Below are 27,778 nucleotides of genomic sequence, written 5' to 3'. Positions count from 1 at the left end.
AACTGATTAATTTTATCCTGGCGTATTACTTGTGTCCTAGGTGGGTTTTTTTTAAGCATACAACCATAGAGACTTTTATTAATTACCCTTTCCTTTGCTAGATTAAAAAAAAAATCAGAATAGTTTTATCTTTCAGAATATCATGTGATAGTAATCATTAGTTCACAGTTCCTTTTTTACCTTTTGGTCATTTATCATTTAGTCATTAATTCCAGTTGCCGTTCAGGTAGTTGTATTCTTTTTTTTTTTGGCTGTGCTGGGTCTTCGTTTCTGTGTGAGGGCTTTCTCTAGTTGCGGCGAGCGGGGTCCACTCTTCATCGCGGTGCACGGGCCTCTCACTGTCGCGGCCTCTCTTGTTGCGGAGCACAAGCTCCAGACGTGCAGGCTCAGTAGTTGTGGCTCACTGGCCCAGTTGCTCCACGGCATGTGGGATCTTCCCAGACCAGGGCTCGAACCCGTGTCCTCTGCATTAGCAGGCAGATTCTCAACCACTGCGCCACCAGGGAAGCCCCTGTATTCTTTTTTCTTACACATATCGTTGACACACTTAAATTCTTTCCCATTGTCTTGTGGCAGAGACTACTAGCTAACTACTAAAAGACTTTCTTCTCCTACTATGCACATTCCAGGCTTCCTTGCAGTTTCAGGAAACAACACCATTCTCTCCAGTGGAATGTTAAGCAGAAGTGACCTGTGCCATTCCAAATCTAGCCTCTACAGAATGACCAGGAGTGGTCCTCCATACGGTCTCTCTCCCAGTGCCCAGGCGACATTGGAAGCTATGTGTGTGGGATTTCAAAACTACCATCACTATGGGTCCAAAGGAGAGAAAAGATGTTGTGCTCATTTAATCTCCTATAACCCAGTGTCCTAGGCTTTTCAACACGGGACATTAAAGGGATTCACATCCAACTTTTCTCATTTTACACATGAGAAACTAAGCCCAGAGACTGAAAGTAATTCACCTGAGATCTTCCAGCTCAGTGTTATTTCTACTCTACCCTACCCAGAGGGATGGGGTTGGAGCAGTTTGTTGGTTCCTATAGATAATCATGACTCATTTTTACAAACTGTTTTTCAGACCATCAGGAATGCTAGGCATCTTTCTCAAAGTTAAGCTGTAAATTGATAGCAAAAATGAAACCAATGTTCAGACCTCCTGAATCATGAACCAGAGCTTATAACACCCAGGATGTTGCCTTTTTAAGAAAAAAAAAATCTGTCCATGAACAAGGAACCAGACATCAGTTTCCTATGGGGGAAACATTCTCATGGAGGTATTATAAGGCCCAGTTGGTCCACTTCATTTCTTGTACTTTAAAAGATTTCTGTGGTGCCACCATTGTCCTCTTCAGGTGCAGGAAGTTCATTCAGTGGTATTGCAGCATCCTCACAAGACAGCTTGTCTTCTTGCCAAGCATCATCAGTCAAATCCAAGAGCCTTCTATCTCTCTGTACCTCACTGTCCATTCTCCTGCAGCTGTGATCTTGCCAGATCAGTACCCGCCCCAGCACAGCGCCCACCTCCTCCAGGATGTTGTCTTTTTATGGAAAACATATTTGTGTTTTATAGTCTTTTAATTTTTTTCACAATACTTGTTCATTGACTGCATTTTGCAGACTCTATGTTTGCTGTCCTTGGTGTTTTGGAGAAGTCGCAAGCTTTCTTGATGTGAGAAAACTGATGTTTAAAACATTTTTTCATATGTTCAAAGACAAATAATCAGTGAAGGCTCATGCACAAGCCGACAGAAACAGGAAGAAGTTAACCAGTGGACGAGATCACAGACTGCCTGTGATCCAAGGGTTTTTGGATGTTAGGTGACCTGCTGAAGGTTCCATAAACTATTGGGTAGTGGCTGGTGGTGGGCTACTTCTATATCCTTCCTAGCAAAAGAAGTATTTACGACAAAGGAATGCTCTCTTTCTCCCTCTCCTCTCCTTTCCTCACCTTCCTCACTCCTTCCCTTTTCTGAATTATTAAGAAATATTTATTGAGATGTGGTCTTGAGAATCCCTTTCTCCTAAATCAGGGACTTTTCTTTGAGGTCTAAAAACGATATTCCATAACTGCAGAATGGGTGACTCAGTTAGTTTTGTTTTTCAAAACAAAATCCTGTATTTTTACTTCTGTGCGTTGATAGAAAGTACTGACTCCATTAAACAGTAAACAACACTAAGATGAGATGAATAAAATTTGTGTTACATGGTTATGAGAATGATGGGTCACCGTGACCCACTGAGATGGTGTCGAGGCTCAATGCAGGCAGTCCATAGCCCCCCTCCCACCTGATTCCAAGCCAAGTGAAAGATGCAGCAGTCAGACAGTGGTAGGTTCAGATGTCAGCTTTCTTACTGCTGAAAGGTACACTGGAGAACGTGACTGAGCTTTCTGGCAACATTGGGCTCCCAAATAGACTTTCTGACTTAATCATGGGTCATATCTACTAAGCCTGTGGCATAGAAGGAATTGGAAAAAAACCATGCACACTGCACAGGGGCATCCTAAAAAAAGTGCCAGGAGGGACTGGGGGAGTGTATTCAGCTTCTCCTGAGTTGCCCATCAGATAAGTTCTTTCTTCTTCATTGGAGGAGCAAGTAAGGAGCAGAGAGAGGACAGGAACGGTGACTAACTGAGATCCTCCATGGAGGAATGGGGGGAACCATCACTTTTCTGCTTCTAAACATATTTTGGTGGGTAAACAATTAGAAAAAGATAATTCAATTTTCTTCTTATTAAAAGGAAAGTGAAAGATGTTTTGGTCATGCTCATCTATTCTGAAGATATATGTATAGTTGTTATTCACTTTTAATTAAGACAAAAATTACGTACTTTGAGTCAATGGTTCTTGAATTAAATGTGCATTGGTATCACCTGGGAGGCCTCTTATAGTTCAGCTTCTTGATCTCTATTCTCAGAGATTCAGTAGGAAGGCATAAAAACCAGGAATTCTCAGGTGGTCTCAGGACCATACTTTGAGTAATACCACCTAGATAAGTCTTCCTTCATATCCATCTATTTCTGATTTCTTTTTGTATTGCGGGTCATTGTTTAGCCACTTCAAGTTTACTTATTAAAGCTGATGATTGTTTACCAAATCACCATTATTAATATATTTCTTTCTTTCTTATATGTTCATGGAGAAAACCTGGACATACAGACATGAAACCAGTGGTTATCTTCTTGGTATGAGATACAGCGAAGGGGAAGGCTTTTACATTATTTTTTCTACACTGGTATATTTTGGCAGTTTTTAATGATAAGCTTTTATTTTTCTTATATTCAGCAAAAACAGTAAAGATTCTCCCATTTCAAAATGAGGGAGTAAAGGGAGGAAAGAAGGAAAGGAAGAAGGAAGAAAAAGCAAGTCAACTGCTGAGGTTTTCAAGAAAAAGGAAAAATTATCCCTTCCTATTAAACTTTATTTGAATCTGTTACTCAGATGCGTCTTCCAAACCAATGGACTTTTGACAAGTTCTTACCAGTTCCACTTCCCTCATTCCAGTCTGTTCTCCATACATCTCTCCACTGTAGTTTAAAATGTAAACCAGAGAGTTCCCTGGTGGCCTAGTGGTTAGGATTCCGGGCTTTCACTGCCGTAGCCTGGGTTCAATCCCTGGTTGGGGAACTGAGATCCTGCAAGCCACGTGGCACGTCCAAAAAAAAAAAAAAGTTAAAAAAAATGTAAACCATATTACATCGCTCCTTTACCTAAAACCTTCATGATTTCCAAGGCACTTAGACCAAAATCCAAATTTCTCCCTTTGACCTATAATGTTCTTTTATGATGCAGCCTGGCTAAATGTCTTTATCTCACTCATCTCTGTAGTCTCATAGCCTAGTACAGTACCTGTCACAAAATAAATGCTTGACAAATATTGGTGAATTATAGAATGAATGAATGATGAAAGGATATCCCTTCCAGAGAACCTGAAGTGTATGTTTGATTGGGTTTCCTTCCAAAACCTACAGCTGGTCTTTCCCATTGGTACTGATGACGCTCCAAGGAGCATATTCATTTCCCAGGTTTTATGCCTATCTAGTTGAACAATTCCGATCTCTTATGGGTCCCTGAAGTCCAGCCAAGTTCTTCTCTGACACTGAGGTCAAGTGGCTGAGCTTATTTGAGACGGAGCAGTGACGAATGGATTCTGGCCGGGACTCAGATGGTCTGCCTTTCTGACTGGCTCGATGGCTTCCCAGTGTTTGCTCAAGAATCGCTGACGGAATGTCTGTTCTCCTTCGCCTCCAGTCCGTCCTGGTTTACAAGTCAAAAAACTCATTTTTTCCACAATGAATAAGAAAAGGGCAAAAGTCTTTTGAGAAGCCACCAACAAGATATTGGTATTGTTTCCTTTTCATTAACTATTCGAAAATAGGAGATCATAACTGTCATCTAAATAATATCTGGAATAAAAGAAAAAAATGTCCCAGCTTCAAGATTCCATTTGTAGTGCAGTTCACAAGAGAAATTCCCCCTTTTTGAAAGTATTGGCTTTGATCCTATAACAAAATTACTCTCAAGAAGTAGATTACTTGTTGTAGTAGTAAGTAAGTAGTATGAGATGAATTACTTTTTACAGTGACGGAAATCAACACGTACAAGGCACCAGGGTATCATTTAGTATGTTGGAAGAGGTAATTTTCTGAAAAGTGGTTTATTTATTGTCTACTAAGCTGAGCATTGAAGGGAAGACACCATGACTGGAGCCCACCCCCTCTCCCCACCCCACGCCGAGTGTGAATGGGGAAACTCTAAAGCAGGCCTTGCACGCAAAGCCTGGGGATGTCTCTGAAGGCTGCTTTACAGTAAAAGCAGTTCTTTCCATGGCTTTCTAGCCTGCTGAACTAAGCGCAAGAAAGTTAGGGGAATGAACAGGAAGGCTGCTAATGTGTGTCCTTTGCAAATATCTCTGAATGGTTGTCTTTCTTCACCACCACGTGAATCTTTATTTCAAGGGCAAGCAATTCCCACAACGTACAAATAGTAGAGCTCTGTTAGATGGAGCAAAGGCAAAGTAGGCCCAGAGATGTGGAGAAACTTTAAGGAATCGACGGTTGAACCAGGTTTAGTAGCACATTGTTGCTAGAAGTTGTGGCTTTAACGCAGAATTTATAGAAGGGGCCCTTTCTCTTGTTTTAATTACAAGGACAGATCGTTGGTTTAGCTGTATTGTAGAAGACATTCTAGAGGTCTGTTCATCTATAGGGGAAAGCTGGTGGTGGGTATGGCGTCTCCCTGCTTCTGACTTCTGTGCCTTCCTTTGTCTTTTGCACTTCCCAACACTCACATAGCTCAGAGGGCAAGTAGCCCTTACACAGTAGGGCAACTTCTGGGAGAAGAGCAGAAACAGTCATTGTAAAAGGGGGAGAGAGGATTTTTAGAGCCAGCAGAGTCTCTCCTCTCACTGTAAATTCTCTTGTGGAAACAGCAAGCTGGAGTCCAGTGACCTGTATCTGATCAGCATATGCTCAGGAGGATCGTGCAGTGGGGAGAGTCAGCGTCAGGTACTAGTTGTAGGGAGGGGTCAGTGCTGTCAAGAGGATGCTCTAAGAGCCGTTCTAGGGGGTCAGAAAGCTGACTTCCTGGGGAAAAGCCATATCACAACCCAGAGCGGGAAGACGGGTATCAAAATATCTGAGCTCCAAGGCAGCGCAAGCAAATCTCAAGAACACGTTTTTCTTGCTGTTTGGGTTGTTTTTTTTGGGCTGTGGCTTTTTCCCTGGAGTGCCCATCTTAAAGGTGGTGGTACTGAGCCTAGAACATTGAGAAAATGGTATCTGGATACATTCTGTTGAAGACCTGTGGCTCTTGGACTCAGGAGAAACCAGGCTCAGCAGAAATTCTAGCCTCATCAACTCCTCTGTTGGGCACTTCATGGTAGCTGTGTTTTTGTTTAATGCATTTCTTAATGCTTGTGACCTCTTGAAGAATGACATCATGACTATCATTGAACTGCCTCCTATTAGCTACTACCATCCCCCCAGATTCCTATACTTCACAAATTAACTCACCTTAGCAAGTGTCAGAGCTTCTTACAGTATCCACTATGGTACTTCTCATAGGAGAGCATGAACAGGAGAGCCAGGTGGATCTGGGAAAGTATCTTGGGGCAAGGGTTAAGGCAATATTTTAATTTTTTAATTTTAGCTTAAACATATTCTAATTCTGATTTGCATTCCAATTCATGACCTAACGATATTTATTTTCAAAAAATAAGATTTTCTCCAAAAATATTTGAGGGAAATTAATGATCCAGGAAGATGTTCCACAGCTATCCTAGTGCCTGAATTCTCAGCGCACTTTGCTTACCCCGTGGGGATACACCTGCCTGTCCGAGAAGGAAAGCTATGCAGATAGTCCTTGTTGCCCTGGCTGGGTTGCATTTCCAACTTGTCCTGCCCAGATGTAGATAAAGAAATGCAGGATTACAATGAATGTGTAAATAAACGAGTGGTGAGTGGTCAATATAAAATCTGGAGTGCCTAGTCCCTCCCCATCTACTGATAGATGAAAGAGGGGAAGAAGGAGATCAGTGACTCCAAGGGAGATTTAAATCTTCCACAGCAGCCCCCAACCATGGAGCCCCTGCCGTCCATCCGAGCCTGTGTAATGGCTATACCTGCACTGAGGAAGTCAATTTCCTCACAGAGAAGATGGGGAGGGAAGTGAAGATTAATGACATAGCATTTGTACAGCTTCCCAAACTGCTCAGTGGCAGCCTATAAATAAACTGTGCTAACTATATATGAGAGTTTAAACTTCATAATGAAATCAATTTAAGCCAATTGTATCGAAAGGTCCATGCAATTGCACCATTTCCACAGTAGACTTTATATTCAAAAGCTCTTAGAGTTTAGCTTTGTTTGGGTGATTTCCAAAAGGTTATAATTTTTATATCCCACGAAGACATACATGTGAGTGTTTATGACATTGTTCAAATACAGAAGCTAATTACCATTAATGAGAAGTGTTACAAGCCATACATTTCTCTTAATTCACCTGTTCAATGAGAAAGAAAGGGGAAAAATGTTTGGTATTGTTTCCTATGAATAGAGACATGCAGGAAATTTATTCAAATTTATGCCAATATGCCTTTTTTTAAGCTATTCTGTCTTTGGGATGCTCAGTAGGCTTCAATGATTATAAATGTTTTTGTTTTCATTTAAGAGTGTTTTAAAAATTAAAGATCAGCTATCACCAGTCGCAAGAAAACCTAACCTTGTCAATAGCAGTTTATGAATGAATGAGCTCAAGGGTATTCAAGAATCTTTCTTCCAGAGGCCACTGTGTTAAGGAGTCACTTCACCCCCAGCATATAGTCGATTTGTTTTTCTATTTTCAGAGAACAATTAGCATTGTATACTGATGCACCTTCACAGACACCATGAAAAAAGCACCAAACAATGAGAGAACTATTTTTCCCTAAGGCTCTATTGGCCTAACTGTGATTTCATGTCCTCTTCATCCATCCACGCCTTTGCACAGCAATTTCCTCTACTGAAATGCTTTTTCCGTTTGTCCTCATGGCAAATTCTCACTTAACGTCTCTTATTTGATTTCCCTGGCACCTCCTTTAGGCAAAAATTACTCATTTCCCTGTATATGTAATACTTCTAATACACTTTGAAATATTTCTAATACAATTTTATGTTATAATCCATTTTAGGTATTGGCTAACAGGCCTCTCCCCGAAGCAGGAACTTAATAAAGACAGACTTGTTTAGTCATCTTTTTTCTTGCTTTTTTATGTGCCTTGTTATTTTTGATCGAATGTCAGACATTGTGAGTTGAAGAACAGAAGAGACTGAAGTAAATGGCGTTAAGATCCAGAAATGAACACACTTCTTATTTTCTCAGGTCGTTATTGTGTGTGGTTGAGCCAGTCCAGTCTGAGGTTGGGTTGGGTTTGGGCTTTGCTGTTGCTATAGTTAACCCTGAGTGCACCATGGACTTCAGATTCCTCCAGTGGTGGGCTGCTCTAATCTTGTGCTTAGAGTAGATCTTGCAGTGCTGAAGGATTTTTCCTAATGTCCCTGCTCCATCCTCAGATTGCAGCAGCTCATGCACACCTGGGCCATTCTTGTCCTTCCCCCAGGAATAGACTGTGATTGCTCGTTCCTAAGCGCTAGTCGTGTGGTGGCGCCAGTAGAGTTGGGGGTGGGGGTGGGAGTTGGATGCGTGGTGGGAGGGTTCGTCACTTCTCATGATCCATCCCCAGTTTTAGGGAGGTCTAGTGAGCCTGAGCCTTGGGTATAGGGCTTTCTCAGCATTACTGTCCCCGCATCCCCTCCCCCCATCCCAGCCGCCAGACTCTGAGTGGGAGAGTTTTCTTCCCCTTTTCTAGCAGTTACAGATGTCCGCTTGGTATCAGTACAGGATTTGGGGCCCAAGTGAGTTCCCTGCCTGTCCGCCCCCGGGGAGCAGAGAGCTTTTGCTTCTATCTGTCCCGTAAAGCATTGGATCTTTGACTCTGCCACGGGACAAGAGGATTTTGTGCCCTCATCCCCCGCAGCAACTTAAAGCATTTGCTTCATATAAGAGACGGTCTGGGGAAGTGTTGTCCCAAGTGGCAGCCGGTCACCTCCTGACTCTTGTACCGCCGCCCTCATTCTTCTGCCCTGCCCTCAGTCTTGTTCAAGGTCACCCTACTGTGACTTGTGACATGGTACGGATCCTTCTCATGTCTGGGGTCCCCAGTGATTCTAAACTGTCATGCTAACTCACATGCTGTCTTTGAAAATTCATAAAATTAAAGCTTCTTTCTTCTTACCAGGTTTTCCCATACCTTGGGGCAGAACAGTTTGTGTGTCCCATCTTTTCTTGGAGGAATTTGTCATTCTTTGCCTGTGACTTCAGCTCTCTGATGGGCTCCAGAAGAGTTATGATTTTATAGATTAGCTGCCTTTTTTTTTTCACTGTTAAGGTGAGAGTAATTTTTGTGGCTTTCTATCTCCCAAGTGGAAATGGAACTTCCCTGGTATAATCTCACAAGTGCCCCAGCAGCCAGCAGAACGTTGTAATAGAGGAGACATTCCTTAAACTGTATGGAGATCTTTTTTTTTTCTCGTTCAAAAAATCCACATATATTGTGGGAGATACCTCACCATTTCTGTTTAACATTTTTCCTCAATTCTTCCAGTGAAAGTGAAATAGTACAGAAAAATGCTTTTTATTCTTTAGGCTTGATTTTTTTGAAGCACTCATAAATTCAATAGCAACAGATTTCAAGCTTTACCCAATGACTGTTAATCCTTCAGTCCTCATAGAGAAATGAGCTTGTCACAAATCAACACACTGGGTTATTTTTAAGTCAGATCTGAGCCAATCCTTTTTACTTGCTGCCTGAAAAAAAAAATTCAGGTAAAATAACTATGACAGCTTGTAACAAAAGTACTGTCTGACTATCTTTTTTTGTCAATAATAAAAAAAGAAAATTCTTTTAAAATGTGCAGTGTTGGAAAAGTCACCTTATCCATGCTCTATGTGGAACATGCTGAAATGGCAAGCCATGAGGCTGCTCATGGTCAGTCATCGGGGCTTTGCTTGTGCTTCTGGCACTACGTAGTGATGGGGGAGGGGAGCAGCCTGTTTGCAGTGTTGAGAAAAATCAGTTTTCATCTTCAAAAGATGAAACTACCAAGCAAGATATTGACTTAGAAATAAAGCATTTCTTAAAGACTTCCCATATCCTATAAATATCAGTACCCAGACCTAAGAGTTCGGTGATTTAACGTTTATTGCTAATTTCAGACAAACATGCATATAGCTCTGCCTCAAGAAAAGAACTAGTTATAGCTAATTTTCTTGCAGAACATTTTGCTGCATACATACAACTAGTGTCAGAACCCTCAAAATCAATCATCTTTTTTATTGATAGGCATAACGTTATCCCTTTCCATTTATTTTCCATTCTAAGGTTTTATTCTTCTTTGTCCCATAGATAAATTATTTCCAAACTTTTATGATAAATTACATATAACTGGGTTTGACAGACCTTTAAAGGCAGCTTCTGCAATGTATGATATCCATACTTGTTGTCTAAACTTTAATAAGGTACGTGTTATTAATCAGTTGGGGAGATCTTTAGTTCTCTTCTGGCCTTGAAGGCTAACTAGTGTGGTGGCTGATATCCCACCATACAAAGTAGGCATCGATGAAGAAGGCAGCATCCTCACACACTGTGGGAATAAAGAACAGCAGGCTCACAGGACCTGAGCAGACCTACCTTTATAGAAGGAGTACTTTGGAGAATCTGAAGTGTCTGTTGCCTCATTGCCTGCTTCCTGGCAGTCTTATGTTGAGTGGGTTTATCCTGATTTGAAGCATACACCTGGATGCTGTTTTAGGGAAAGGAAGAAGAGAGGCAGGAGGAAAAAAGGAAACCATGTGAAAGACTGAGATTGTTATTTTTTTAAAGAGAGACTTAGCATTACCTGAAAGGATTAATTAAACTATTAGATCCAACTAAGCTTTACACTGGATAAGAATATAAAATATTTTCTACTATTCACCTGTGGAGGGGGGTGCTTATAAGGAAAAACAGATCAGTTACAGATGAAATAAAGGAATTTCCCCCTGCATATTAGTATTATATTATGAATTAAATTTATAACCCCAGTATACGTTCTTGAGAAACTACTATTTGCCATAAACTGCCAGAAATAAAAGAAGTAAAATCTGGTTCCTGCCTTGAAAATGCTTTTCACCACTGAAAAACATCCTGAAATTATCACTTTCTGCCCCCTAAATACTGTCCACTCCTGTTTCTCCCACCTGTCTACCCATTTTTCCTACCTTGGTGAGTATCACCTCCGTGGGGAATACAGAGAATATTTTTGAATATTCACAATAATAGTAACCACAATTTTACATTTGTGCTTTCTTTGTGCTTAGACATCACGCATCCAACTGACAGATATTATTTTATTATTTGTGATAACCTGCAAAAATCCAAGTTTAAGAGTTTTTGAGATTTTATAGTTTAAACTCAGTAAGCTCAAGTAACACTTTATTTTGGATGGGGGTTCGGGGCAAGCCTTTGTATGAGGCCTGTCTGGCTCCCAGGTCCGGGCCTCTGAACCTTGCAGAACTTCTTGACTTCATCTGCCCATCTGTCCACTTTTATGTGGCGTGGTGGTGAGGAGCAAGGACTTTGGAACCTGATACCCAGGATTTGAATCCTGACGCTGCCGTAGGCGGAGCTTTCTTAGCTTGGGAACATTACTAGCCTCCTGTTGCCTAAGAGCCTTTGTCTGTGAAATGGGACACAGACAGCATGGGGTTGTCATAAGGATTCCAAGGGATGAGCGTGGAGTGCTGAGAACAACGCCTGGCTTGTCTCAATCACTATATAGGCCCTGCATGGTATTACTATGATGATGTCATATTTAGGATTCGGTTTAAAGCTGCCTTCGTTTTCCTGCCATCTCTTTTCACTTAGATTTTGTTAATAGTCTCTTAATTGGTCTCAACACCAGCCTCACCTCTCTCCAAACTTTCCTTGACATAACGGCAAAGTAGCATTTGTAAAATACAGAATGGTTCATGTCACTCCCTTGATCAAAACCTTTTAATTTTCAGGCTCGAATATGGAGTCCTTACTGCAGTAGTCAGTAGTCCCCATAACTGTCTCCTGCCTGCTTGCCCTCACGTGTATTATGTTCCAACAAGAGGGAACCATTTCCATTCCCTAATCAGATCATGCCTTTGCACAGGCTGTTGCCTCTGTCCAGAATGCCTTTCCTTGACTAGGCAAGGAAAGGAAAGACTAGACTATTTGCTTGGCAAGTTCCTGAGCATCCCTCAAAGCCAGCATAGTCATTGCCCCTTCCAGGAAGTCATCCCTGGACCCCTGCTCCCCACACCTCCCCCACCCAGCAAGCAGGTGCTCTTCTTAGCTGCTCTTATAATGTTTGGAGTGTGCCTCTGTCACAGCCCTCACCACATCATATTGAAACTAATTGTCTTTTTGGTCTTGTTTCCCCACTGAGAACAGCTATATGGTCTTATTCTACCAGATATTCCCAGGGTCCAGAGCAAAGCAGGCACTCAGTAAGTTATTAGTACATGAATATGGAGAGTAAACTTGGTTCCTCCCAGGATGAGTTTTCAACAGTGGGACCACTAGAGACAATGGCACCTGGATCTTTTTTTTTTTCCAGATCTGTCTACTGAAGGCTCACCAGAGCCAAAAGGTGAAATAAACAACACCCACATTTGCTACCTCAGCTAATAAAGGGAGTGCTTTGTATTTGTACCCAAAAGCATCAGACAAAAACAAAAAACTTGGAAAGATAACATCTTTCCATCCAGAGTAGCTAATAAGATTTTTTTTCTTTTTTTGGCCATGATGCACGGCCTGCAGAACTTCCCTGACCAGGAATCGAACCCATGCCCCCTGCGTTGGATGGGCAGAGACTTAACCACTAGACCGCCAGGGAAGTCCACATATTTCTTAAAACACTAAATGATCACATTCAAAGTATGATAGGGAACCAACTCATTATTTTGAAAACTGGTAAATAGAGGTAAAGAATCTAGCATTTCACCTGCCTTTTCTCTGTAAACTGCACCAGCGGGTAATCAACTAGCAGAGGAGGGGGATTGCCTCTTTATAAAAGTATTCCAATCAGCAAAGGAACATTAAATTATAGAATTAGAGTATCACCATTATGCACCCCTAGTGGGTTAATAGATCTAGGTGTTGAGTATCAAGAGTGCTAATGTCACAGAAAGAGAGACAGCCAGTTGTCATGTGCCTCCCGATGGACAAAATAAATAAATAAGACACAACCTGTGTTCTGCCCAAAGGGATTGAACCTGATTCTTGATCAAGCCTTGGTATCACACTACCCATTTGCAGCAAATGCAGAATTGCACCACCAGTGTGCAAGCTGTGGGAAACCCTACAGGACAAATGACCCAGCTTTTTCAATAGAAATTGTAATGGAAAGGCAGCTATGGCAGGTGAGGTGGGGTGGTGAGGTGAGGGGTTGTAGATTAAAGGAGGTTTAGGAACACATGAAATTTTTACAATAGGCAAGTCTAAACTGAAGTGTCTAGGAATTCTGCTTTGGTGATAAAAATAATAAAGACACACAAGGAAGTGATTTCTATGAAAGTCAAGATTGTGGCAACTTTTGTGGGGCAGGGGACTGAGATATGGACAAGATCGGTGAGGCTTTTGGAGTGGCTGGCGGAGTTTCATTTCTTTAACTGGGTGACAGTTATAAGATATTTGCTTCATAGTAAACTCATTAAGTGATACATTTGTTTTAGAATAAATTTTACAATATTTTACAATAAATATGACAAAAAGTGTTCTTTTTTTTAAATTTTTATTTATTTATTTATTATTTTATTTTTGGCTGTGTTGGGTCTTCGTTTCTGTGCGAGGGCTTTCTCTAATTGCGGCAAGCGGGGGCCACTCTTCATCGCGGTGCACAGGGCCTCTCACTATCGCGGCCTCTCTTGTTGTGGAGCACAGGCTCCAGACGCGCAGGCTCAGTAGTTGTGGCTCACGGGCCTAGTTGCTCCGCGGCATGTGGGATCTTCCCAGACCAGGGCTCGAACCCGTGTCCCCTGCATTGGCAGGCAGATTCTCAACCACTGCGCCACCAGGGAAGCCCAACAAAAAGTGTTCTTTTTAAAAGTGATTGTACAAGGCCTATGTTTCCCTTAACTGTTTTCAATAGTATATGCCAGAAAACTGACCTTGAAAAATATTAAAAAGTGCCTCAGTGAAAGAATTCATTCATCTCACACACTTATTTATTGATTGCCAACTATGTGCCAGGAGTTGTTCTAGATGCTGGAGAGTCAATGTTGAACAAAACAGACAAAATTTCTCTCTGTACAGATCTTGAAATCTAGTTAGGAAACAAAGAATAAACACAGACATACCTTGGAGATATTGCGGGTGCAGTTCCAGACCACCACAGTAAAGCAAAGCACAGGAATCTTTTGGCTTCCCAGCGCATATAAAAGTTATGTTAACGTTATACTGTAGGCTATTAAGTGTGCAATAGCATTATGTCTAAAAAAAACAATGTACATGCCTTCATTAAAAAATACTTTATTGCTAGAAAATGCTAACCATCATCTGACAATGCAGGGTTGCCACAAACTTTCAGTTTGTAAAAAAACACAATATCTGCATAGTGTGGTAAAGCAAAGCACAATAAAATGAGGAACGCCTGTAAGATGAAATATATTATATTTTAGGTAATGATAAGTACTCAGGAATAAAAAGTAGGAAAAAAAAAAAGCACTATCGGGAAGGGGGGTCACAATTTTAGACAGAATGGCCAGGGAAGGACTCACAGAGAAGCTGAGTTGGAATCAAAGGGAGTGAAATTGTGAACCACGTGGTTGGGGGAGAACGTTCCCAACAGGAGCAACAGCAGGGGCAGAGTCTCTGAGAGCTCATGCTTCTGGTGTGTTCCAGGAATAGCAAGGAAACTGGTGTGGCTGGAGCTGAGTGAATGAGAGGGAGAGAAATAGAGGAAGTCAGCACAGGGCCTTGCAAGTGATGAGGTAGTGGAGGAGTTTGAACAGAGGCAGGAGATTCTCTGACTTACATTTTAACAGGATCTCTTTGGTTGAGGTATTGAGAATAGACTAAAGAGGGACAAGAATTGAAGTAGGAAGAACAGTAAGGGGGCTCCTGCAGTAATCTGGGCAAGAAACGGAGGCTTGGTCCAGTGAAGTGGGGGATTGGTGCTTAGATTCTGGATAATTTTTTTTTGAATTTTATTGTATTTATTTTTTATACAGCAGGTTCTTATTAGTCATCCATTTTATACACATCAGTGTATACATGTCAATCCCAATCTCCCAATTCATCGACCCCCCCCCCACATCCCCCCCTTGGTGTCCATACGTTTGTTCTCTACATCTGTGTCTCTATTTCTGCCCTGCAAACCGGTTCATCTGTACCATTTTTCTAGGTTTCTCTGCGTTAATATACGATATTTGTTATTCTCTTTCTGACTTACTTCACTCTGTGTGACAGTCTCTAGATCCATCCACATCTCTACAGATGACCCAGTTTCGTTCCTTTTTATGGCTGAGTAATATTCCATTGTATATATGTACCACATCTTCTTTATCCATTTGTCTGTTGATGGGCATTTAGGTTGCTTCCATGACCTGGCTATTGTAAATAGTGCTGCAGTGAACATTGGGGTGCATGTGTCTTTTTGAATTATGGTTTTCTCAGGGTATATGCCCAGTAGTGGGATTGCTGGATCATATGGTAATTTTATTTTTAGGTTTTTAAGGAACCTCCATACTGTTCTCCATAGTGGCTCTATCAATTTACATTCCCACCAACAGTGCAAGAGGGTGCCCTTTTCTCCACACCCTCTCCAACATTTGTTGTTTGTAGATTTTCTGATGATGCCCATTCTAACTGGTGTGAGGTGATATACCTCATTGTAGTTTTGACTTGCATTTCTCTAACTATTAGTGATGTGGAGCAGCTTTTCATGTGCTTCTTGGCCATCTGTAAGGATTCTGGATATTTTTGAAGGTAGAGCCAAATAGGAGAAATAAAGGACACCCCAAGGTTTGGAGCCTGAACAGCTGCAAGGGTAGAGTTGCCTTTTCCTGAGGAGCAGTTTGGGGAGGAATATCAAGAGTTCAGTTCGGGATATACTGCATTCGGGATGTCCAGCTGTGGTTCAGGGGAGCGATCTGGGAGACATCAACATGTAAATGAGATTAAAAGATGGGAGGTGGGACAGATGACCTAGGCTAAGCATATATAGAAAGGGGACCAGGTCCAAGAACTGAGCCCTAAGACACTCCACTGTTAGATGAAACACAGCCCCAGAAAGGAGGCTGAGAAAGGAGAAAGCAGAGAAAACTAGGAACGTGGTGACCTGGAAGCAGGAGAAGCAAGTTTTCAGGAGGGATGTGATCACGGTGGCAAGTACACTGGCACGTACACTGGCACATAAATGAGATGAGGCTCTGAATTGTCCGTTGGCACCAGCCATGTGCAGGCCCTTGGTGACTCTGATAAGAGCAGTTTAAATGGAGGTGGTTGGGCAAGCCTGGGCAGAATGGGCTTAAGAGAAAATAGAAGGAGCAAAACTGGAGACGATGAAAACACACAATGTTTTCAGGAAATTTCACTGAAAAGGGAAAGGAGAGACATCGGGAGGTTTACTCTTTATGTACAGTGGTTTGGGTATCGGTGGCAGTCGGTTCCAGGACCCCCCAAATCGTGGTGCTCAAGTCCCTTCTATAAAATGGCAGAGTACAGTCAGCCCTTCTGTATCCTCGGACGTGGAACCCGCGAATATGGAGGGTCGGCTCTATGCTGTTTTATGAATTCAGATTGGGTTTTACAAAGTGTGTGTTGCTTTTTTAGAATTATAGTAAGTAACAGTGAAAATACTAGGTAAATATTGAGCCTCTACTATGTGGCAGGTATGGCTCTTCGAAACACTTAAGTAACTCTTTCAATCTTCACAACCTGTATGAGAGAGGTTACTATTATTCCCCTTTTATAGATGACAAACTGAAGCACAGGAAGACGTAACTTGCCTGACACCACACAGCTGGCAAGTGGAGAAAGGAGGTTGGAGTTTAGACATTTCACTCCAGCACTCAAATGTTATATACCATCTCCTCATTTTAAGTCTTTGCTTAAAAATAATATTTTCATGATGACAGTGTTAGGGCTGCCACTGTCGATCAGGAGAAGATAGCACACAGAAGCTCTCAGAAGGTTAATATTTGTAAAAATATTACTATACTCATTATAAACTATTAACCCAGTGAGGGATGTTCATGTGCAGCTGTGATGGGAAAATAAACCTTCATTTTATTTTTAGTGGTTCTAGGTACTTTTGTCCTAAGCATCTTTGCTGTAGACAACTTTGCCACAAACATTTTTGCTGCATAACTAATTGGCCATAAGGCAATTTTGCTGTAAAAGATACAATAATAAAAAATAAAAGAGGGACATTAAAAAGGTCGCAATGAAACATAAGATATGAATAACAAAATTAAAGAGGCAAAATAGAAAGTATTTAAATACATTTAAGATGTGTGTAGATTCATGGCAATACTGTGCAAATACTTGATTTTATTTTGTGGGTTGTACGTGAGCAGTTGTCTTCCAAGTCTTTCGTTCAGTGTTATACTCTATCTATCTATCTATCTATGTTTGTTGATTCATCTCCTTGTTCAGCATTGCACTTTTTCTTTTTTCTTTTTTTTAAAATTTATTTTATTGAAGTATAGTTGATTTACAATGTTGTGTAAATTTCTGCTGTACAGCAAAGTGATTCAGTTACACATATATATACATTCTTTTTCATATTCTTTTCCATTATGGTTTATCCCAGGACACTGAATGTAGTTCCTTGTGCTATACAGTGGGACCTTGTTGTTTATCCATTCTATGTATAATAGTTTGCATCTGCTAACCTTACACTCCCACTCCATCCCTCCTCCACGTCCCTTCCCCTTTGGCAACTGCAAGTCTGTTCTCTATGTCTGTGAGTCTGTTTCTGTTTTGTAGATAATCCATTTGCGTCATGTTTTAGATTCCATGTATAAGTGATATCATATGGTATTTCTCTTTCTCTTTCTGACTTACTTCACTTAGTATGATAATCTCTAGGTCCATCAATGTTGCTGCAAATGGCATTATTTAATTCTTTTTATGGCTGAATAATATTCCACTGCATACATATACCACATCTTTTTTATCCATTCATCTGTCGATGGGCATTTAGGTTGTTTCCATGTCTTGGCTACTGTGAATAGAGCATTGCACTTTTTCTTTTTTGCTAAAATTTCTTCCTTCATTAAGAGAGGTGTCAGTTTCTAAACACTGGGACGCATATTTGTAACTGAGCTTTGTATTGCGTTATGAAAGCCCCTTCACTGTTGTTGGTATTCTTGACATATTGTCACACATCCTTTGATAGATGTTCCAAAGTCCTATGGGAAATGTGGGTTCAACTCTTCACCTTCCAAGCCCTCAGCCTCTTTCTCCTCCAGTGTAGTGTGTTTCAAAATAAGAAACCAACGTTTGGGGCAAATTATCATCATCTGTCAGCTCAATAAAGCTATCCATAAGTTCGCTAGCTAGAAGAAAACAGTTGAAACCAAACTCTTAAACCAAAAAATTTCCTTATGGCCAACTAGTTATGCAGGGAAAATGTTTTTGGCAAAGATGTTTATGGCAAATAAGCTTAGGGCAAAGACATTGGCACGATTTTTAGTGACTTAGCAAAACAATGAGACGTTGGCAGTCAAACTTTGAAAATCTGTTTCTTTTATTCTCTAGTCTCTGTATTTTGTACCCTCTCTGCCACCCTAACCTCTTTCCATTGGTTAGTTGCCCAGTGAATAATCCATGTTTAGAATTACTTTTCAACACTTGACTCTCTTTTTTGTTCCTCCAGTCACTACAAAAAAGTATCCTGAATGCACTACTTTTCCATGAATCATTCATTCTTTCATTTATTATTTTTGGCTCCAAGACTAAAGCAACCCATGGAATTTGGAGTGGCTAGTTGTCATTCATCCACTTTCTGTATTTGTGGAGCAAAGTGCTGTCAAAGATAAAGAATTATGTCAGTAGCATATTAAGAAGCAAGATCTATGTATGTTCATAATTGCAAGTAAACAAGTGGCAGCAAGGGAAACAGATTGACCACAGTATTTCTGAAATTTAGAAATTCTGAGGTTTGGAACTGGAAAACAAGACTTGTGATGATGTGACAACTCACACAAGCCCAGTGCTTTGTGGACTAATGAGATTTTTCAACGAAAATGCAAATTCATAAAATGTTAGTATTAAATGAAGAACTGATGAGAAGCAATTATTGGAATGCAGTGTACTTTAAAAGTGAATTGGATTTCAGAAAAAGGACGATCAGCCAGCATCCCTCATCTTGCTTTGTAATTGCAATTTCTAGGCCATCTGAACAATTGCGTGACCCTTGAGAAAAGAATTAGTGATTGCAATCACAGCCTTCTAATCAGGCGTCTTAAAAGGAGCGATACTTGAAAATCTTCCTTATACACAGGGCATGCCAACTGGTTTTGCAGTTTCTCTCATATGTTACTGCTATGAGTTAGTGTTTTAGGTTTGCTAATAATTGTCTAATCTAGTTAAATCAAATACAGAACTTGAAATAGGGGAGCTCAATAATGTCATCTATAGAAAAACAGAACCGTTGGTCTAATTGCTTTCGCTTTATGAAGCTTGGATTCTTGCAGAAAGTCTATCGCAAACACAAAAACTGTGTCAAGGTGAGAGCTTGGTCTCCTCAAACAGTTAAAAATGATGAGGCAGGGATATTGCACGTAATTCACTATGAAAAACGGGTATATTACTCGACTGAGTTTCAGATTTATTTTTGGTGGAATGGGTCTTGTTTTCCCCGGTGCAATAATATTTTCTGCCAAGATATTTGTTTTTGAAATCTTGTTAGAGGGTATCTGGCTCTGACATCGACGCCCCTTCTTTCCCTTCTCTGCTCCTAATCAGCTGTTCTCCAGCAGAATCGGGAGTCATTTATATGGATAAGCACCTGTTGTGGGAAGCAGTGTTTTAAATCAGATATAGAGAAAGAATTTAAGGGACGAATGATTTATTCACTAAACGAAACACGGAGCTGGTTGTAATTTGTAATTTAGCAGGGTATTTTTCTTGAAACCTGCTAGGGCTATGAACTCCTTCATTTAAGAAAGGCCTTAAGCCTTCCTGGCAGCTTTTCTGTATTTCTTTAGTTGCCAGCTGATTCCATCGCATCATAGTTTGGTGTATCAGGCTGCCGATGTTTTGACGTGTCTAGGTTTTATTTCTTTTATAATGGAAGTGAGTTCAATGGAAATTGATAATATTTTTTGTTTAAATAGTTGAGTGAATCTACCATTTTCCTGCATTAACATTTAGCAGCTCATAACAAAAGCACTAATGACACAATACAGAATTTGAAACAATGTCAGTGATTAAATAGCCAAAGCCTTTTTAAAAAATGTATATGTTTTATAACAAGATTTTACTTGGGTCGTGTATTTGTGTGAGTCATAGTTCATTAAAATTGGTTTGTATCTTTTACCCTTTTCTGTTTTCCTAGAAGCACGAGTTTTGTGTATATCTTCGCAGAGAGTGCTCATTTGCTATGGTTTTGTGATTTGGAAATACAGCCCTGAAACAACTGGGCTGAGACCATGATTCTCATTTCTCTTTGGGACTTTCTCACATCAGTGGGCAGAATGATTTTTTAGTCACTCCAGTCAGGACTTGAATCCCAACTACAGTCTCAGGGGTTAAAAGTCAAGGGGTTATCCATTTAGCCATCGAATTCTCCAGGTAGAACTTTGATAGCCATTACAATTATTTTCTTCTCTCCTCCCATATCCAAGCATTGCTATAGTTAATGTTATGTCAGAATTTCCATTATGATTCATGTTTTTCTGGGATTCAAAATGGAAATTCTTCAGGCAGAAAATGGGCACTATGGTTATTACAGAAAAGCTGTTGTAAAGCCAACTTTAAGGTGAGCTGCTGAGATTTTGTGGAATTAAAAACACTTGGCCTGTCCCTACAGCTGGAAGAGGGCCATTCCTTCCCTTGGACGATGTTAATTATCAGCAGCTTGAGTTAGTATCTAGTTCCTTGAAATTTTAACTTATCCTTGTTCTTCTTCCTCCTTCCAAAATGGATAGGACCAGGAATTAGGTAAAAATAGGCATTTCAATCTTAACTCATGTTTACAACCAAAATTTTGTTTTTTCTCTATGACACAAATTTTTCCTTATGACATAAAAACATTTGTATTGTGGAAACTGGAGAACTTTAATAGGCATAGTGATAGCTTATTTGTGTCAGAGAGGGTTTGGCCATAAATCCATGCTTTAAGTGATTTTAGTCCTTAGATGTTGCATTTCCTTGCAAAATTATTATTAAAGTTTTAGAAGAAAGGGTGACTAAAGAAGGGGTAATGTGTAAAGGAGTTTGTTTCAAGACAGTTTTCCAGTGGAATCTATTTTTTTCCTTTAGATTAACTGACCTTCCATTGACAAAAGACTCTTAAGACAAAGCAAATAGTGGGTTTTGCCTCTTTCTGTGAAGCTGGTTGCTTTATGTATCTTTGTGTTGAATATTAAGACTTAGAACACGAAAGTATATATCTGAATACTTAAATCCACATTTAGAAAGCACATGGTTGGCACTCAGTAAATGTTTTTTAACTGGATGAAAAACAAACTTAACTAACAGTCTTTCGTGGTACAAGCACATAGGAAACACTGACTGTGTGACTTCTGCCCGATATTGACTCCCTTAATTCCATCGTGACTTGATATTGGCTGCCAAAATGATACATGTGCCTAATATGTTCTCACTAAACCACATAATTTTTGTTTTAAAAAACCAGCACAATCAAGAGAGACAATTATATGAAAAGCACTTATTGACAAAGAGGGTAAAGTACAATAGAAGAGCTGGCTAAGCGTTTCTGAAATGAAAGCCTATTGTTTACTGAAAAATCCTACTCTTCTTTTACTGGTTTCAATTATTTCCAAGTTGACAAATTGTGATCAATACTCTGTTATTGGCCTGATAATTAACAGATGATGGCCTGTCTCTATGACTAGTAAATGCTGGGTACTAATTAACGTTTGTTTTGATTACTTGGTATTTAGTTGTCAAAGACAGCTATTATAATGGCACAGAATGTTAGAAGAGAGTTTTTTTTGTTGTAGCTTTTGATTGTTATCAGAAATAACTATTTTGTGTGTGTGCATGAAGGGATGCCTGATCTCTATTACTGCTCAGTGTAATATAACTACAGTAGTCTAAGACTCATCTAAAAGCCTAAGTATTTCTAATTAATTTTATCTGTGCCCTCTCAGCTTCAAGGGAGAGAGAAAGGATCTGTAATCAAAGTGGAGATGGGGAGATTCCTAAATAAGAACGAAAAGTGCTAAGTATGGTTGATTGAAATATCACTGATTTAATTAAAAATTAAGGGATAGTATGGAGTCTTAAAAGTTTCAGAGATTATATGATCTATTTTATAATTTAAAAATAAGTCTATGTATTCTTTTCCATTCAAGAGGGAGTTTCACTGGGGTTCCAAGGTATGCAGTTATCTGTAGAGATGTCTAATGGGTCAGCATTCTGGAACTGGGGTATTTCCTAGAAAGACCAGAGAGTCGATGTTTTCTTTTAGCCTGAAATTTTCTCATCTGTTTTCTGATGTTCAGAGAGGTACTACAATTATGTGAAAAGTGTATGGACTCTGGATTTAGACTTGGCTTCAAATCCTGACTGCAAAATCTGCTCCCTGGCAGTGTAACTTTGGACATCATTTTGGGATCCATTTCCTTACCTATAAAAATGTGACTGGTATTATTTCTCTAGTTCGGTAGATGTGAGGATTAAGTGAGATCATATATATTAAAGCCTGTATCATTCCAGGTTGTCCAGAGAAATAGAACCAATAGGAGATATACATACAGAGATTTATTATAAGGAATTGACTCACACAGTTATAGAGGCTGATCCCAAGTCCCAAGATCCCCAGTCAGCAAACTGGAGACCCAGCAGAGCTGATGGTACAGTTCCAGCCTGAGTCCAAAGGCCTGGGAACCAGGAGAACCAGTGGTGGATGCTCCAGTCCAAGTCTGAATCTGAAGGCAGGAGACTGATGTCCCAGCTTGAAGACTGTCCAGAAGAGAGAATTCTCTCTTAATCAGCCTTGTGGTTCTCTTCAGGCCTTCAGCAGATTGGATGAGGTCCACCCACATTAGGAAGGGCAATCTACTTTACCCAGTCTACCAATTCAAATGTTAATGTCATCCAGAAAAACCTTCACAGACTCACCCAGAACAATGTTTAACCAAATATCAGGGCGCCCTGTGGCCCAGTCAAGTTGATACATAAAATTAACCATCACAAGGTTTTATCATAACCCTTGGCACACAGTTAAGAGAAGAGGCTCTGGAGGCAGACTGCGTCCCTTCAAATCATGACTCTGCCACCCTTTAGTGGTATGACATCAAGCAAGTTATGTCACATTGGAGTGTCTCAGTTTCCTCATCAGTAAAACCAGGACAGTATTAGTCAGTGGTATGTAAGGTTTCTTATTCTTAGTATCATAATTATAATAAGTGCTGAATAAATCCTGGTCATTTTACATACTTTAATTCACTCCTTCAAGATACTAACTGAAAATTTTACCACAAAGTTACATCCTTGATCTGAAGTGTTTGAAATGTCATAAATGAGAGGGAAAGTCTTGTTTTCTAGAATGACAGATGAATTTATACAATTTACATTCACTGAACAGCTACTATGCCCAGTGTAATTCAGGAGGGTTACCACACAGACATACATAGTCACAGGGAAGCAAGGGATTAACATGGACGTGTATCAACTGTTGATATATCCTTTCTTGAGAGCACGTTTTGATGGGCTTGAGCATTGAGGACAATAGCTCACACGGCCGTTTCAAACAAAGAGACTACATTTTCCCCATATTGACCAAGGGAAACCTAAAAATACTGTATTTAAAAACTAATCTTTAAGTACGTGTCTTAGTATTTAGTCCAAAAATTGAGTTTCTCTTTTGTGTCTCATTTTTCTTTCTTAACACATCATGTCCTGATTGAAGGTACAAATTTTAGTCTGGTGCCTGTTCTTAAACTCACTGATTTTTTTTTATGGCTAAAGACATTAGTATTTATTCATATTAACTAAAAAAGACACACTAGTCCTATTTTGGTTTTGAATTCCTCTCTATGAAATAGTAGTGTTATTAAAAATAAAAAGATGAATCAATACTTTATAAATATTTTAAAAAGAGAAGCTTGATCCCTGGTTAGATTAATTTTAGAATACATGTGTGTTTTATATAGCATATAATGCTATATTATTTATTATATATGTGTTGTAGTATATAGTATATATTATGTGTAATAATATACGCGCACTTTTTTTTGGTCACGGTCTTTTATATTTGACAGCATCTCCCTCCCATCCTTAGGCAGGCTGGACTTTCTGTTTTCCTCCTTCATTGTGCGTTTCTGGTAGGATTTCACTGGCCAACACTTAATTAAAGTTCATTTCCTCTTTTTACGCTCCAGGTATTATTATGCCGCTCCCTTCAAGAAGTAATTTGCGTGCTGTTTATTGGAGCTGTGAATTTAATCATCTCGATCCCATGCTATTGCAGGATGACTGTAATAAGATGTATTGACTTTTCTTTGGCGCATATTTTTGCCACCATTGTGTGTTGTTTTGCTGGAATGCTGAAGGCAGTGTCTGTCTTATGGCACATCTAAGTACAAGCAGCCCCTCCTTTAGGACAGTGATGAACTTGAAGTTTTAAAATAAAAGTAATCCTGGAGAGGAGGTTTAAATTACACACGATATATAGGTTTGGAAAGGAAACAGATGGATTGGTGCTAGAGTCAGGCTTCTCTGCTCCTCAGTTGAACCAGAGTGGGATGAATAAACAACCAGAATTCTCCCAAACAACCTCTCCCGTCGTATACACATACGTATTTCAAATTTCACCTGTATTACATGTGTACATAGGAACATATGTGTTTGTTTTATGCACAAGCCAAGATGCTGGCTATTTTGTAATCTAATCTCCAGAGAGGAAAAAAAATAGAGAAAGGAATGGTATAATCTGAGAGGGATGGAGAAAGAGAGGATATGGTATGATAATGATAACAGCTGACACTTTTTTTTTTTTTTTAAGTTTATTTATTTATTTATTTATTTATGGCTGTGTTGGGTCTTCGTTTCTGTGTGAGGGCTTTCTCCAGTTGCGGCAAGTGGGGGCCACTCTTCATCGCGATGCGCGGGCCTCTCACTCTCGCGGCCTCTCTTGTTGCGGGGCACAGGCTCCAGACGCGCAGGCTCAGTAGTTATGGCTTAGTTGCTCCGCGGCATGTGGGATCTTCCCAGACCAGGGCTCGAACCTGTGTCCCCTGCATTGGCAGGCAGATTCCCAACCACTGCGCCACCAGGGAAGCCCAGCTGACACTTTTTGAGACTTTGTTACATGCTTTTTATTCTCAACATGTTATATGTATTAAGAGGTATGTAGTTATGAACATTTCCATAGCAGAGGGTGGAATAACGTCCATAAGGGCCTGCAAAATGCATCTAAACCTCCATCTGAAGGTTTTACAAAGTCAGTGTCCACAAGGATCAAACAGGGTCCTGCAGATGAGTGAAGCAGTCCTGGGATAAAAAACCCTAAACTGAGCACAGGGGCCTGCCCCTGATTGTGGCATTGCCCAGAGGTGGTACAACCTCCAATTAAAAAAAATATTTTTTAATTGAACTATAGTTGACTTACAATATTATATTAGTTTCAAGTGTACAACATAGTGATTTGATATTTTTATAGATTATACTCCATATAAAGTTATTATAAAATATGGGCTATATTCCCTGTGCTGTACGTTACACCCTTGTATCTTATTTTATACCTAGCAGTTTGTACCTCTTAATCCCCTTCACCTATCTTGTTCCTCCCTCCACCCCTCTTACCATTGGTAACCACTAGTTTGTCCTTTGTCTCTGTGAGTCTTTTTCTGTTTTGTTATATTTTTAAAGAGAAGCCATTAATTAGGATATTGATACATGAAATATCTTGATTTGAAATTTCTGGAAATAATTCAAAATCTTTTGTTTCACATTCTGAGAACGGAGTCCCACACCCACGCAGCCACCTGTGGGCAGGACTCAGCCTGTGGGCCCCTTGCTGCTTAAGCCTTCAGAGAATTACCAATGCAGCATCAGGCCTAGGAGAAAGCACAGCATGGCAAACTGAGATCTTCAGCGGTTTCTTTGGATGATCATTTGACTATTTTAAAGATCTGCCTGTCTATGATAAAGTGTTTGGGGGAAAAACATCATGGAAATCAAAACAGCCTAGTCAAACATGCATGAATCCAAAACCTCACTGATGCTGCTCTACTCAAACATTAGGTCCTAGTTTTTTTTTTTTGGCTTGGATTCCAGAGTTTCAGATTCGCACAAGCCTAACCTTGGCATACTGGAATTTAGACTTGTTTCAGAATGTTTTATTAGATGTACAGATGAAAGCAGGAAAAACTGGGTGATTTTTAATATGCTCATTTTTTTTTCTAAGCACTTAGTTGATTTTTTAAAACAAAAGAAGCAGAAATTTATAAATAAGTAAGAGCAAATGAATTGCCTAATGTGGCTGTGACCTGTCTTTATAGGCATTTTAGCCTTGATTACTTTGTTTTTCAAAAAACACTCAAGGCTTTCTCGACATTAAGCTAACTCTGTCTTGAGGTTTCTCAATTACCTGTCAGAGCAGTTGGGATCACTCTGAGAAGCCTGCCATTACCTTAGATAAGAGCATGGCCTGGGCTTTAAAATGGACTGTGTTAAGTGTGTTGTTTGGTTTGAAAAATAGGAGATTTCTTTCTCCAGGATACATTCAAGCATTCACCCTAAAGTGACAGCTCTGGTATTCTTTCTTGGCTTCTTCTTGAAGAAAGCAAGGGAATCTTGAGTTGGGTCAAAGTCCTGATTTTATAGTAAGACAAATAGATATTAGACCTCCTAGAGGCAAAGAGAGGGAACCCTACTTTTCAAACCAGAGGGTTTTGTTTTGTTTTTTAACGTCTTTATTGGAGTATAATTGCTTTACAATGGTGTGTTAGTTTCTGCTTTATAACAAAGTGAATCAGCTATACATATACATATATCCCCATATCTCCTCCCTCTTGCGTCTCCCTCCCACCCTCCCTATCCCACCCGTCTCGTGTCGGTCACAAAGCCCCAAGCTGATCTCCCTGTGCTATGCGGCTGCTTCCCACTAGCTATCTATTTTACATTTGGTAGTATATATAAATCCATGCCACTCTCTCACTTCGTCCCCGCTTACCCTTCTCCCTCCTCATGTCCTCAAGTACATTCTCTACATCTGCGTCTTTATTCCTGTCCTGCCCCTAGGTTTATCAGAACCATTTTTTTTTTTTAGATTCCGTATATGTGTGTTAGCATACGGTATTTGTTTTTCTCTTTCTGACTTACTTCACTCTGTATGACAGTCTCTAGGTCCATCCACCTCACTACAAATAACTCAATGTCGTTTCTTTTTATGGCTGAGTAATATTCCACTGTATATATGTGCCACATCTTCTTTATCCATTCATCCGTCAATGGACACTTAGGTTGCTTCCATGTCCTGGCTATTGTAAATAGTGCTGCAATGAACATTGTGGTACATGACTCTTTCTGAATTATTGTTTTCTCAGGGTATATGCGCAGTAGTGGGATTGCTGGGTCATATGGTAGTTCTATTTTTAGTTTTTTAAGGCACCTCCATACTGTTCTCCATAGTGGCTGTATCAATTTACATTCCCACCAACAGTGCAAGAGGGTTCCCTTTTCTCCACACCCTCTCCAGCATTTATTGTTTGTAGGTTTTTTGATGGATGGCCATTCTGACTGGTATGAGGTGGTACCTCATTGTAGTTTTGATTTGCATTTCTCTAATGATTAGTGATCAAACCAGAGGTTTGAGAAACCTAAGCACATGTACCCCAGGGGAAACGTGTTGCAGTGTTGGGGCTCTGCAGGATGCACAGAGCCCCTGGGTTGATGTGCCTGCCTCCTTCCTGAAGCCGGTGACAGATGAGGCCCCTTTGGACCAGCCACCCTCTCCCAGGAAATTTGCATTCTCTGCTGCCCTAGGGATCGTTGATAAAGGAGCTTCAAAAGGCTTTGACTAGAT

The 27,778-nt window shown here is 40.1% G+C and overlaps 1 pseudogene across 1 annotated transcript; it reads right to left on the bottom strand.

Moving 5' to 3' along the window:
- Positions 1-246: 246 nt before the first annotated feature.
- Positions 247-24,735, bottom strand: LOC309666907 (anaphase-promoting complex subunit 13 pseudogene; annotated as a pseudogene). The gene has a single exon. The product of its transcript is annotated as an anaphase-promoting complex subunit 13 pseudogene (transcript).
- Between the last annotated feature and the right edge of the window lie 3,043 nt (positions 24,736-27,778).

This window comes from Balaenoptera physalus (genome assembly GCF_965194825.1).
Source record: "Balaenoptera physalus genome assembly, chromosome: 9".
Lineage (NCBI taxonomy): Eukaryota > Metazoa > Chordata > Mammalia > Artiodactyla > Balaenopteridae > Balaenoptera > Balaenoptera physalus.
This window is presented reverse-complemented; position numbering and strand designations above follow the sequence as displayed.